The sequence below is a fragment of the Lytechinus variegatus genome, chromosome 6 (genome assembly GCF_018143015.1).
Source record: "Lytechinus variegatus isolate NC3 chromosome 6, Lvar_3.0, whole genome shotgun sequence".
In the NCBI taxonomy this organism is placed as follows: Eukaryota; Metazoa; Echinodermata; class Echinoidea; order Temnopleuroida; family Toxopneustidae; genus Lytechinus; species Lytechinus variegatus.
In genome coordinates, this window is record NC_054745.1 from 43,071,245 (window position 1) to 43,083,146 (window position 11,902).

The 11,902-nt window shown below is 36.6% G+C and overlaps 1 long non-coding RNA gene across 1 annotated transcript; it reads right to left on the minus strand.

Annotated features, from left to right (window-relative positions):
• Nucleotides 1–356: 356 nt before the first annotated feature.
• On the minus strand, nt 357–11,902 carry LOC121417509. Its single transcript, XR_005970363.1, has 3 exons — nt 11,808–11,902; nt 11,356–11,426; nt 357–441 (listed from the first exon to the last, which is right to left on the minus strand). It is a non-coding gene; the product is annotated as an uncharacterized LOC121417509 (long non-coding RNA).

Consider the following 11,902-nt stretch of genomic DNA (forward strand, 5'->3'; position numbering starts at 1 on the left):
ATTACTGTCATTTTCTTCGACAGTCTTAGAGTTCTCTTTCCCTTGACAAGTGATGTTTACCACCGTGTGTCTACCATGATGATTATGTCATACAGAGAGGCTTGGCAATGCACCAGAGTCCGTTTGTTTGTGAGATGTTAATTTAGCGGAATGGCCCCGATCACCTCTGCGTGTCGAGGATCTCGATGACATGACTGCTCCACTGCTATGCGAATCCCCAAGACCGGGAAGTTGCAATTGTGAATGCCGACGCGACAGAAGAAGATGCCTTTCTCGTTTTTCCTTGAGTTTACGGTAGAGAGAACCAGGTCCCTGTGAGTCGATTGCTAGTTTTTTTTGTGGTACCGAAAGTGGCGCTCTACTTCCAGGAGCAACCTTGACGTCATTTTGCTGAAGATCGTTGAGCATTAACTTCTCAAGTATTGTCCGATAGATAGGTACCTGCAAAGACATTTATATGGTTTATGAATAACAGAAAACTAATTTTCATTTGAAAAGAATTTGCTCAGCCAACAAGACTTCCACAAAGAGCTTTTTGGCAATCTTATTTCTACGTATTACATGATTTCAAAGTAAGGAGAATATTATTTACCTGCGTTACGGTTGTATAGCAGGTAAATGTTGTTTGTTTCGTTAATGTTCGTAAACCTTGCAGGAATGCATAGTCAATGGGGTTCGAAGCCTCCGTGGAATGTAATTACAAGTGCATTGGTGCATTGGAGCGCGGAAAGAATGGATAACGCGCGGTAAGGATACGTTGGGTGTATCATTCTAGCTTGTTCTCTTCGTTACGACAACACGACATTATGGAGCCGTCCGCAGTTGCAAATTTCGTCGAAATAAAAATCAAAGAAAGCCAGACTGGACTCTGAAACGAGCTTGATAAGCTAATATCTTCAAAGCTGGGCTGTTTTCAACAGAAGATAAACGAAAACCAGCGTGATCTCAGCGACATAAAAATAGCTAAAATAGAGGAAGTAAGCAAGGACGAATTCAAGTTCCGACGCAGGGGTAACGAGGAACAATATAAACTAAATTCGAAGGTTCTGAGTAAAATCAAGCAAGCTGATGTCCTACTGAGTGAAGAACATGACGGAGCTAAAGGAGAAGCAAGATCAAAACTATCTGAAGGTATGGAGTTAATTGAGTACAGACAAAAGATAATCAAGCTTGCGGACAGTTCTGAAGGAGGATGGACTACGGTAGACGAATACGTGATGAACGACTTGGCCGACGATTCGGATGACGAAAAGCGGATCATGAGAGCGGAAGCTAGGGCCCAAAGAAAGAAAAAGGCGGGAAAGCTTTTGCAGAAGAAGAGAGTGTCCCGATTCTCTCCTTATCGTCCATATTTTGGGGCTAATCAGCAGAACAGCACTTCTTCTTCAGGATCTGCCTTCGTCAACGCCTCGCCATTTTCGGCGAAGAAACCGGGGCATGTTTTTCGTGCGGCAAACCTGGTCATTGGAGGGCAGAATGCAAGGAAGCCGGATCAAGTTACGCCAGTCCTGTGTCAAGTCAATATAACAAGCTAAGTGATAATTCTCATTTATTTAATCAGACTAACAGGGAAGAGAGTATACATGGGTGTAATAATACTGAGAATGATGGGTGTAAAATTTCATCCCCAGTGGGAAGGTTGAAAAAGGCAGGGATTATTGGAAAGAAATAGGCGCAAATTCTGATATGTGAGCCATCCTGGGAAAATGGGTAATATAGGTGAAATTTTGGATTTTGGGTTTTTTATGTTTTCTGGTACCTGGGCACATGTACAATGTGTATACAAAATATTAGAGTCTAATTCATGTTTAAATTAGAGATATGGCCAATTGAATCAGGGGTACCCCCCCCCCCCCCCCCCCCCCCGCCTGGCTGTGAGGGTAGTCATGGTAGTCTGGCATATTATTCATCTTTTCATGATAGGGAAATGTTGGTTCTCTTGTAACGCCCAAACATACCTGGCCTAGGCGAGGTGATCTTTGTAGTGCAGACATAATTTCATACATACACACCTAGGCGAATACAATAAAACAAATTATTATGCATATTCAACCACACCCACACTAGAACCCACACCCACACACTCACATTATATGAAAAAAACCCTAATGGCGACCATTATGTTGTCATAGCGCGTAGTTTTAACATGGGAGGAGATCACCAGATCCAATGACCAGGGGCAGATGGGGTTGGATTATTTATCTGAATTTTTTTTTTTGGGGGGGTCAGCTTTTTATTTTTTTTTGGGGGGGGGGTGCCCACCCCCACATACGCCGCAGAATATTTTTCGAAAATGGGAGGGGGCTGTCCATGCAAACAAAAAGATCACAATCAAATGGTATTTTTTTATATGTTTATACATGCGTTCTAGGTAAAAAAAAGTGGGGCCAAAGCCCCTGCCCACCTCTACCCTAGATTCGTCCCTGCCCATAACCCCCCCCCCCAAAAAAAAAAAGACACTACCTTGCTGTTTGTCCATACTTTACTTTCTCGCAAAGTAAAATCTAAAAAAATCATGCTTAAGCTTTGGAAAATAAACACAAACAAAATTCAATTTTGCAAAACCAAGTTTTTTTGTGGCAATAAACAATAGTGAAAAGCTGATGCGAGCTACATTTCATAAAGATTTAATATGACAGTAACTCTTGACGAAATATCAAATTTCATTAAACGAGCAAATCAGGAAGCAGAAGTTTCACTGTTTTCATGGTAGTTTGCATTCGAGCAAGCGATCATATCAACATTTCTTGAAATGGGCCACAGTTGGTTTCTTTTTAGGGATGGGGTAGTCATGGAAATATATTTCACAAATTAGTGCCAAATTATCTCGATCACTGAAGGATTATGATTTTTTGGCACTTCGTTCAAAAAGAAAAACAACTGCATAAAAACTTGTCTCCACATATTAAAACGACAGGTATTATAACTAACAAATAATCACAAATACATAATCTTCTTTTCTATGCTACACTCTGTACACGTGTGAATGAAATGCGTTGTAAACATCTTATGCGTGAATAAAAATATAATTCAGAGGTTAATTCTTGATATTGAAGAGACTATACATACATTTACTCTTTTCTATGCAGCAGTATTAGCAAAACTCAGGGATGTGCATCGCTCTCCACTGTCCAAATTTGCACTAAAAAGGATATAAAACACGACAATCTCTCCTTAGTGTGTGCCTTTAGTATTATTACACACTCCTTAATACAGTAGCAAACTTACCACATTTCAATTTTCTACAATGACATCCTTCTAATGGGTCAGCAAACGTTATAAATTAAGTTTAATGTTTTTTAATCGAAAAAATTCATAGTTTGTTCATTCAAAGAAAAACATGTATTTATTGTTCCATTTCCTCCCCTACCGGGGAGGCCGAGGTGCCTTGTCATCATCTAAGATCTTTCCATATATCATATTCCTTCTATTTGGAAAATCCAGTTGATATATATGGGAGTATCTGAGAGAGTATGTCAGCAGGGTCACCAAAAGGGATAATTTTCGTCCTCTGCATTGTTTGCTTTCTTCATGTCCCGGTCTTAAAAATGCGTTCCGATGACTCGAATCTGCATGTTTGATGAATGCAATTGAAAAGTTCACCGATATTAATGTGTTATAAAAACAGTCACATTACACTCTTATTTCTTCATGATTCATGGACATTTATCAACAACATGATATTTAACATTTCACTCTTTGACTTTGTGTAAATAATGCTTGTATTTCTAATAATGGTGGAAGTACTCCCTGATGCAATATTTTTCTACCAAAAATGATAAGATTAAACTATTGTTGGGTAAAAGAAATCTCTCCAAATTCATGAGATGTTCATATTCAAATTTTTAATTTTGATATATCACTTGCAAACAGCTTTCTCTGCATGAGCCTTTATCCAAATTCTATATTTTTTTCATTTTTATGGTTATCATATATTTTTTTATATTTTCAATGATTCGAGATTTCATGTACTAATATTGGTAAAATTAGTTTTAAAACAATATCTTATAAGACGGCAATTAAGTGAATTCGTGGAGAAATCGGTTACAACTGACATGATAAAGTCAAAACTGGCACATTATTTCCATATAGAATATGGATAAAGCATGGAAAGCTACCTGAAGCTGTGGTATTGGTGAATCCCATATCAGAGTCTTAAAGTACTTCTTGAAGGGCGGCTGTCAGCTGCATTGTGGTTCTGAGATGCCTTGTCCTCATTGCACTAATACAGTTGCTCTGTAGATCCATGATGTGCCTTTAACATGCTTCACATAACGAAATAAAACAAGGCAAATTAGTTAACAAATTTTCAGAGTTAAAGTTTATTTAAAAAAAATCTACTTAAGAAAAAAACTTTTTAAAAAATATAATTTTTTTATTTTCAAAAATATTTCTTTTTGAAACATTGAATGATTTTGTGTAGAAAGTTGGCGAACCTCATGTAATGTAGCTCGACTAGATGGTAGAAAAAATAAGAAATAACCCCCCCCCCCCAAAAAAAAAAAAAATATTTATATATATTGTTATTTTTGAATAAATTTCTTATAAATTCTTATAACTGTTTTCTAGTTATAATTTCGATATCATTTGCACAGTTTTGGTGAACCTCTTACAAATGAACCCCACCCCCTCTGAAAGAAATTTAAAATCAGAAGTCCGACAAATAAGAATTTGTTTGGAAAGGGGATTTGAAAAATGTCCATAATTGACCAATTTAAAAGGGTACTTCGAGCTTAAAATGGTCTCATCAAACGTACTATGATACAACAAGCAAATGCTGCAAATTTCATCAAAATCTGATAACTAGATCTAAAAGGGATTTTCATGCAATATATGCACGTCTTAATAATTATTTGTTAGATGGGCTGATGATGTCACATCCCCACTTTAAATTTTCTTATGTCAAAACATAAAATCATACTTATTTTATTTTGTCATACGTGTGTGAATGATAAATCACCCTTTTTGCATTAATTAATATCTAGTGTTGGAGGCGGAAAATAGAACAAACATATTGCATGTAATAAAATACAAAATAACATTCAAGTTGAAACATCTTTGCATAAGTTTGTCAAGTAAAGTCATAAAAATTCATGCATGGAACTGTTTCACCGAAATAATCCATATCTTTAAATTATCATGGCTTTTTTACTCCTTGTCCAATTTTGATTTTTTTCTTTAATACATATTTTTACAAACTTATTGCATGTGATAGATTTAACTTAAATGGTTATGTTACATACAAATACCGTATGTAACATAGCCCGTCCGAACTACTTAGATAGTCCGTCGTTACACACAAGTATGTAACGACGGACTATCTAAGTAGGTGCAGATCTAGATCTAGTTGATAGCCTAGGCAGACAAAAGTTAGATCTTAAAAAAGACCGTCAAAGGCCCGGACAAATACCGCGAATCGTTTCAGCAGTCGCATTTGAAGTTCCTAAAAAGCTCTCTCTCGATCGATTCACATAAATACGCAACACAAAATTCACATTCAAGTATTAAGTTGACATGTTCCTCGCATCACAATTATCAATGAATTTAACAAAACAACTCAATCTGCAACATAATTTAACTAACCTTCATGAGTTTGAGCCAGGGGAATTAAATCCAGTCAACATTTATCCGAACCCGCCACCAAATATATCGAGCAAATATCCACTGTTCTGAAAAATAACATTTTTTTTCATTTCCCGCGGGTTGTTTGTTTTGTTTTTCCTCGCGACGCGCGCCAGACAAAAGTTTGATGACATGCGTATTTAAATGACGTCCTAGCGCATTTATTGTCTCTCACCAATAGTCTGGTTTTCGCGCGACGCCACCCATATACTATCTATTTTAGATAAGGGGTATGTATTACCTTTCATGACATTGCCTGACGATGCAGATATAAGAAATAATCAATCGGCAGTCGAAAACTCATCTTTTGTGGAGGAAGAAATCGGAAAGCAAATAAAAAAAGGGTGTGTAAGTGAGCTGAAAAAGAAACCAAAAGTGGTCAATCCTCTAACAGTGTCCAATAACAAGGCAAAATTAAGAATGGTTCTTGATTGTAGGCACGTGAATCCGCATCTTTTCAAGCAGAAATTTAAGTACGAGGACGCCAAGGCTGTTTGTGATGTTTTCGAAAAGGGGGATTTTGTTTTTACCTACGATTTAAAATCAGCGTATCACCATATCGAAATACATGATGATCATAAAGAATATCTGGGCTTTGCATGGAACTTCAACGGGATTAGACGATATTTCGTCTTTAATGTACTGCCATTCGGTTTGTCGACCGCGGGTTATGTATTCTCAAAGATAATGAGGCCAGTAGTATCTCATTGGCGAAACCAAGGGCATAAAGCGATAATGTTTCTAGATGATGGAATAGCAGGTCTTGATAGTTTGGAAGGGGCAAAGTCATTTAGTGTGAATGTGCAATTGGACTTAAGAAAATTAGGTTTCTTGTTGGCAAACGAGAAGTGTGATTGGGAGCCAAAACCACGGGCCAAATGGTTGGGCTTAGACTGGGACTTCCATAGTTTTCAGGTTAGCATAACGGCTAAACGAGTTGAAGAACTTAAAACTTCAATATCAGATTTTATAGTCAAAGTCAATTTGAATCCGGTCGTATCGGTTAGATTTCTAGCCCGCGTAACGGGAATGATTGCGTCAATGCACACAGTTATGGGTCCCTTAGCGCAACTGAGAACTAGGAATTGTTTTCACTGTATTAATACAAGAGCAAGTTGGAATGCGTCAGTGCGAATCACTCCAGACGTTATGACAGAATTAATGTTCTGGAAGGATAATATAGATCGCTTAAACATTGCGCCCATGCAGTCAGCTTTAAATTGCCATTTCTCTGTATTCACAGACGCATCTGATTTTGGTTATGGTGGATATGTAGATGGTTACGATATGGAAGTTGTGGGAACGTGGTCAGAATCAGAGAAGATTCAGAGCTCGACTTGGAGGGAGCTCGAGGCCTTTGTGAGAATGGCCATGACATTGAAATGTCACGTAGAAGGGCTCAATGTACGATGGTATTAAGATGATAAGAATGCTGTGAAAATTGTGAAAGCAGGGAGTGGAAACCCTGAGCTTCAGAGGAAAGCGATGATAATAGAGAGCATTCGAGAAGAAAAGAATATGAAGATATATCCTGTGTGGATACCCAGAAAAGAAAATCACAAAGCAGACAGACTCAGTCGGGTCACGGATAGCGATGATTGGCATATCAGTTGGAAAGTTTTCTATAGTTTGGACGAGAGATGGGGACCCCACGTGTGGGATAGGTTCGCTAGGAATTATAATACTAAATGTGAAACGTTTAATCTAGAGCTTGGTGCATTGGAACAAGTGGTATAGATGCATTCTTGCAAAACTGGGATGGTGCATTAAATTGGTGGGTTCCACCACCTCGTTTGATCGCTCAAACCATGGATAAAATAGTGCGAGAAAAGGCAAGTGGCACGCTTGTAGTGCCTTTCTGGAAGTCGGCTTGTTTTTGGCCAAAGATTTGGGATGGTGAAAGATTTCGAGTCTTTATTAAAGATTACGAGATTATCTCTTCAAATTCAGTTACCAAAGGCAAAGGCAAAAATGGTATTTTTGGAAATGCTAAGAGTAATTTTAATCTAATTGCTTTTAAGGTACGATTCTAGATCAGACGCATGTTTTTTCTTTTACACGAATACAGGTCTAAATCTCAAGGAGACTATCTCTGGTTTGCTGCATGATACCGGCGTGAAATCTCCGAATCTTGAGAAGCTGACGGGCGTTATGGCAAGCCAACTTATCGGATCGAGGAGCGAAGGTACGTCTTCAAAATACATGGCAGCATTCAAAAAATGGAGCAGTTTTATTTCTTCAGAAGGGGGTAAGGCCATACCAGCGGAGCCCATTCATGTAGCCTTATATATCTCCAGTCTCATAGATAAAGGTTCATCTGTTAGCGTTATCCAATCAGCACTTTACAGCATCAAATGGGCCCATGGCATTTCGGGTATGTCTGATCCTACTGACAATGCATTTGTAAAAAACCTTCTAGAAAGTGCTAAAAGGCTGAACTCGAAACCAGTAATCAAGAAGGACATCGTAACAACAGATCAGATAGTCGAGTTATGCGACAAGTACGAAGATTCGTCAGATGTTTTAGTTTGGAGGGATCTTGCTTTCATCGTAATCAGCTATACTGGATTTCTTAGATTTGACGAGGTGCAGTCACTTAAGGTTTCAGATATTGTTTTCAACGAATCTTTCGTTTCTGTAAATATTCATAGGAGTAAAACCGATCAGTATAGAAGAGGTAATGAGGTTTTTATTAGTAGAGGGATTTCTAGTGCTTGTCCTATCAAGGTTCTAAGAAAATACATTGATTTAGCTGGTATTGCGGAATGTTCTGATCATTATCTGTTCAAGCCTGGTTATTGTAATAAAGGGAAGAGATCTCTTGTGAAGAAAAATAAGAAAATCAGTTACACTAGAGCTCGGGAAACGGTGGTAGAAAGGATGAGGGAAGTTTGTGGCCAAGCAAACTTAGGTTTGCATTCTCTAAGAGCTGGTGGGGCTACAGCAGCTGCCAGGGCATCTGTGCCAGATAGATTATGGAAAAGACATGGACGATGGAGGAGTGAGAATGCAAAAGATGGATACGTTGACGATAGTATCAGCCACAAATTATTGGTTACAAAATCGTTAAATTTGTGATTCTTTACATGTCAATAGTAATTGAAAGCTAGTAGAGGTAATATTTATGAATTCAAAACAGACCAAAAAAAAAATTACTAGTATTTTACCATCCCTAACATAATTGTGGAGGTATGCTTATGGTTTTTATATTTTCAGAAAGAAAGGCCACTGGGCATTGTTAATTTAGATTCGTTACTTTAAGGCCTCGATAGCCACTGTCAATCACCTAGAAACATTAACAAAATGGATTCAGTTTCATTTCAGTATTTTGAATGTCATGTGCTTTACAATTCAAAAGTCCAGTTCGACAAGATTGGTATCCTAATCTAGATCGACATTATTATTGGGGAAGAAGATTTATATAAAGAGTATTTGCCAAATATGATCCATTTGTAATCTAGCTTTAAGGATTCAATTCAGTGCTAATGGTAATTCAAATTCAAACAAATAAGTTATAGTAAAACTAAATATTTTACTTATAAGATTTAGATAAAATTTTTGATACATGATCGATGCTATAATAATAATATTTATATACATGCGTAACGCTTTTTATGTTACCAATTCAATTAACTGCCTACTATTTGTTTTTCCTCCCCGCTTTGCCCCCGTTCTTTGAAATCTAGTCGTCGGGCAAGCTATATCCATATATTGTGGTTAGAAAGAGTCTCTTTTGTGTATTACCAAATGAATGAATGAATGAATAAATGAAAGAATGAATGGATTTAGGATGTGAGAATTTTACAGAAATTATAGAACAGACTAGAAACTAAATACTACAGACCTACATGCTTTTAACAGCTGTTTGTAATAAGATATACAAATGAAGAGACTATGGAATATTCTTAAAAACTAACCGAACATCTAACATGGCTCTTACAATGTTTTCATGCTCCTTTTTAATGATTAAAGATAAATTCCAGTATTGGTAAAATAGGCCTACTGTCTGATGAAACAACACAAAAGGCTGCGTGTGGGACAAGTGTATGAAACTGGGTGATTTCAAATTTAAAGATAAATTCCAGTTTTGGTAACGATCTCAAAATGACTTTTTACAGAATCTAATATAATGACCACCCAAGTGTCTGTTTGTTTGAATAAAAAATATGTGCCAAAGGATTCTGGGAGAAATTGTAATTGCTGAGAAATAAGCAAAATAAGCGCGGATTCGGTCACTTCCGTCGGGTCTTTATTCCAGCAATAATAATACACTGTCCCACGTGTTCCTATCTGTGTTGGTGATTTTCAGTGTGAACATTTTTCAGCGTAGATTTCAAGATTTCACAAAGTTCAGTTTATGTAACTGTACCAGATCTAGATCCTCGATGATATACTGACAATTAAGCCTGGATTTACAGACTTTCTCATGAAATCAGTGTTTACTGCAACTACAGGCATTTCTCTTTAAGTTTCATTGAATAAAATACAAGAAAAACAAATTAATGCAAGTACGTGGTCATTACTTCCAAAATCGAACCTGGGTGTATTTCAGCAATTGTTAATCCATACCTTTATTAATATCGGTAGAACCATATTTTGATGGCCCATTTGGATTTAACGTGGGATAATGTGGTTATAGATGGGTCCATCGTCTGTGTCATTGATATCCCAGATTTCAATCCAAACGCTTCCATCCAAAAATAAATGATAAACTGACCAAATTCTTATCAGAAGCAAAAAAAAATCATAATTTTTTCGTTAATTTTTCACTTGAAATGAGCTATCACGGACTTGGATAATTTTTTATATCAATGTAATAATTTTCGTTCAGTTTCATACCTTTTCATTTCTAATGCGTTCCCATCTATTTTGTATCTTGAAAGCCACCATTGCTCTGATCATCTTAACAGTTTGGGGATGTCTGCGCATCACGAGCTTGTGAAAGCTGCGCATTTCCATTTCATATGTGTGTACAGGTTCAATACACATGATAGTATGGGTGTGTTTACACAGGCCGCATACAGCTTCGATATCCCCTAAAAATAAATAAATGAATAAGAATGATAGATAATATAAATAATGTATCCAGGGTAGCTGCTTTAGTTCAAAAAACATGATAAAGCATGACCCTGGGAAGCGTGGGGTGGGGGTAAATTTCCTTGGGGGATGCTGTGTGTATTAATCTACATAGGAAGCACCCCCGGGACTTCTGGAAGATATTGTGATAAAATGGAGAAATGTAACAATTACCTATATTTTGAAAAGAAACTCTTCTTTCTTTCTTTTTGTTTATTGTCAATATTTTCTGGATCAAAATAACCTCAATTTTGGATTGAAAATTTTGAATAATTAAAAATCACATTAGCACCCCCTGTCAAAAAATCATTCCCAAAGCCCTGTGATAAGGGTATTATTACCTGCATGGATAATGGAAGCATGACACAAATATATTCTCCTAAGATCTCCTAAGCAATTTTTAGGATGGTATGAAATTACGCGACCATGATGGAACCAAAATACAAGGTCTTAAAAATGTATATTGAAAATACGAATGAGCAAAGTATTTCTAACTATCATAATGTTGAATACAATCAATGACGTAATGAACAAAAAGACTGAGGGCAAACTTTAATGATAACAATAGTAATATTGACAACAATGATAATAAAAGTTAGGATTTTCAGCATTTTCATGAATAACTACAGAGCATTTTTACGAATATTAATTTCTCACCTATGATAGCTCGTTGACCGATTAGACAGATCTCAACCATAGAATCAAACTTGAATGCTTTATTATCCTTTCTGAAAAAAAATGAATCATACAAAAGGACAACGATTCTATTTTATTTCATCTTTCACGTTTGTGCTTATCATACATAAAGTGTGAAAATGGCAAACATCCAATTATCATCAATGAAAAGAAAAAAAATGTAATATAAATCTACATTGCATTTATTCAACCGAATTTCAATGAAACAAAATCAAGGTACGTTTCAATTTTAACATTGCAGTATAAATAAGAACCAGATACATAGATCTTGTTCAAACAGCTGAAATTGTAATCACCTTAAATCGCTTCCATGATATTCCACATACAGTTCTCAATAGCGAAATTAAAAGTCCAAAAAGAAGCATACTTCTAGTTTCATAGATGAAAAGATTTATAAAATCAATGCTCCTCACCTACTCCTGTGTGATTTCGTAACATCCGTACGACTGTCTAACTGCGCATGCTCAGTTTAACCTTTCATCTTTGTATCAACATTGATCAATGCAGT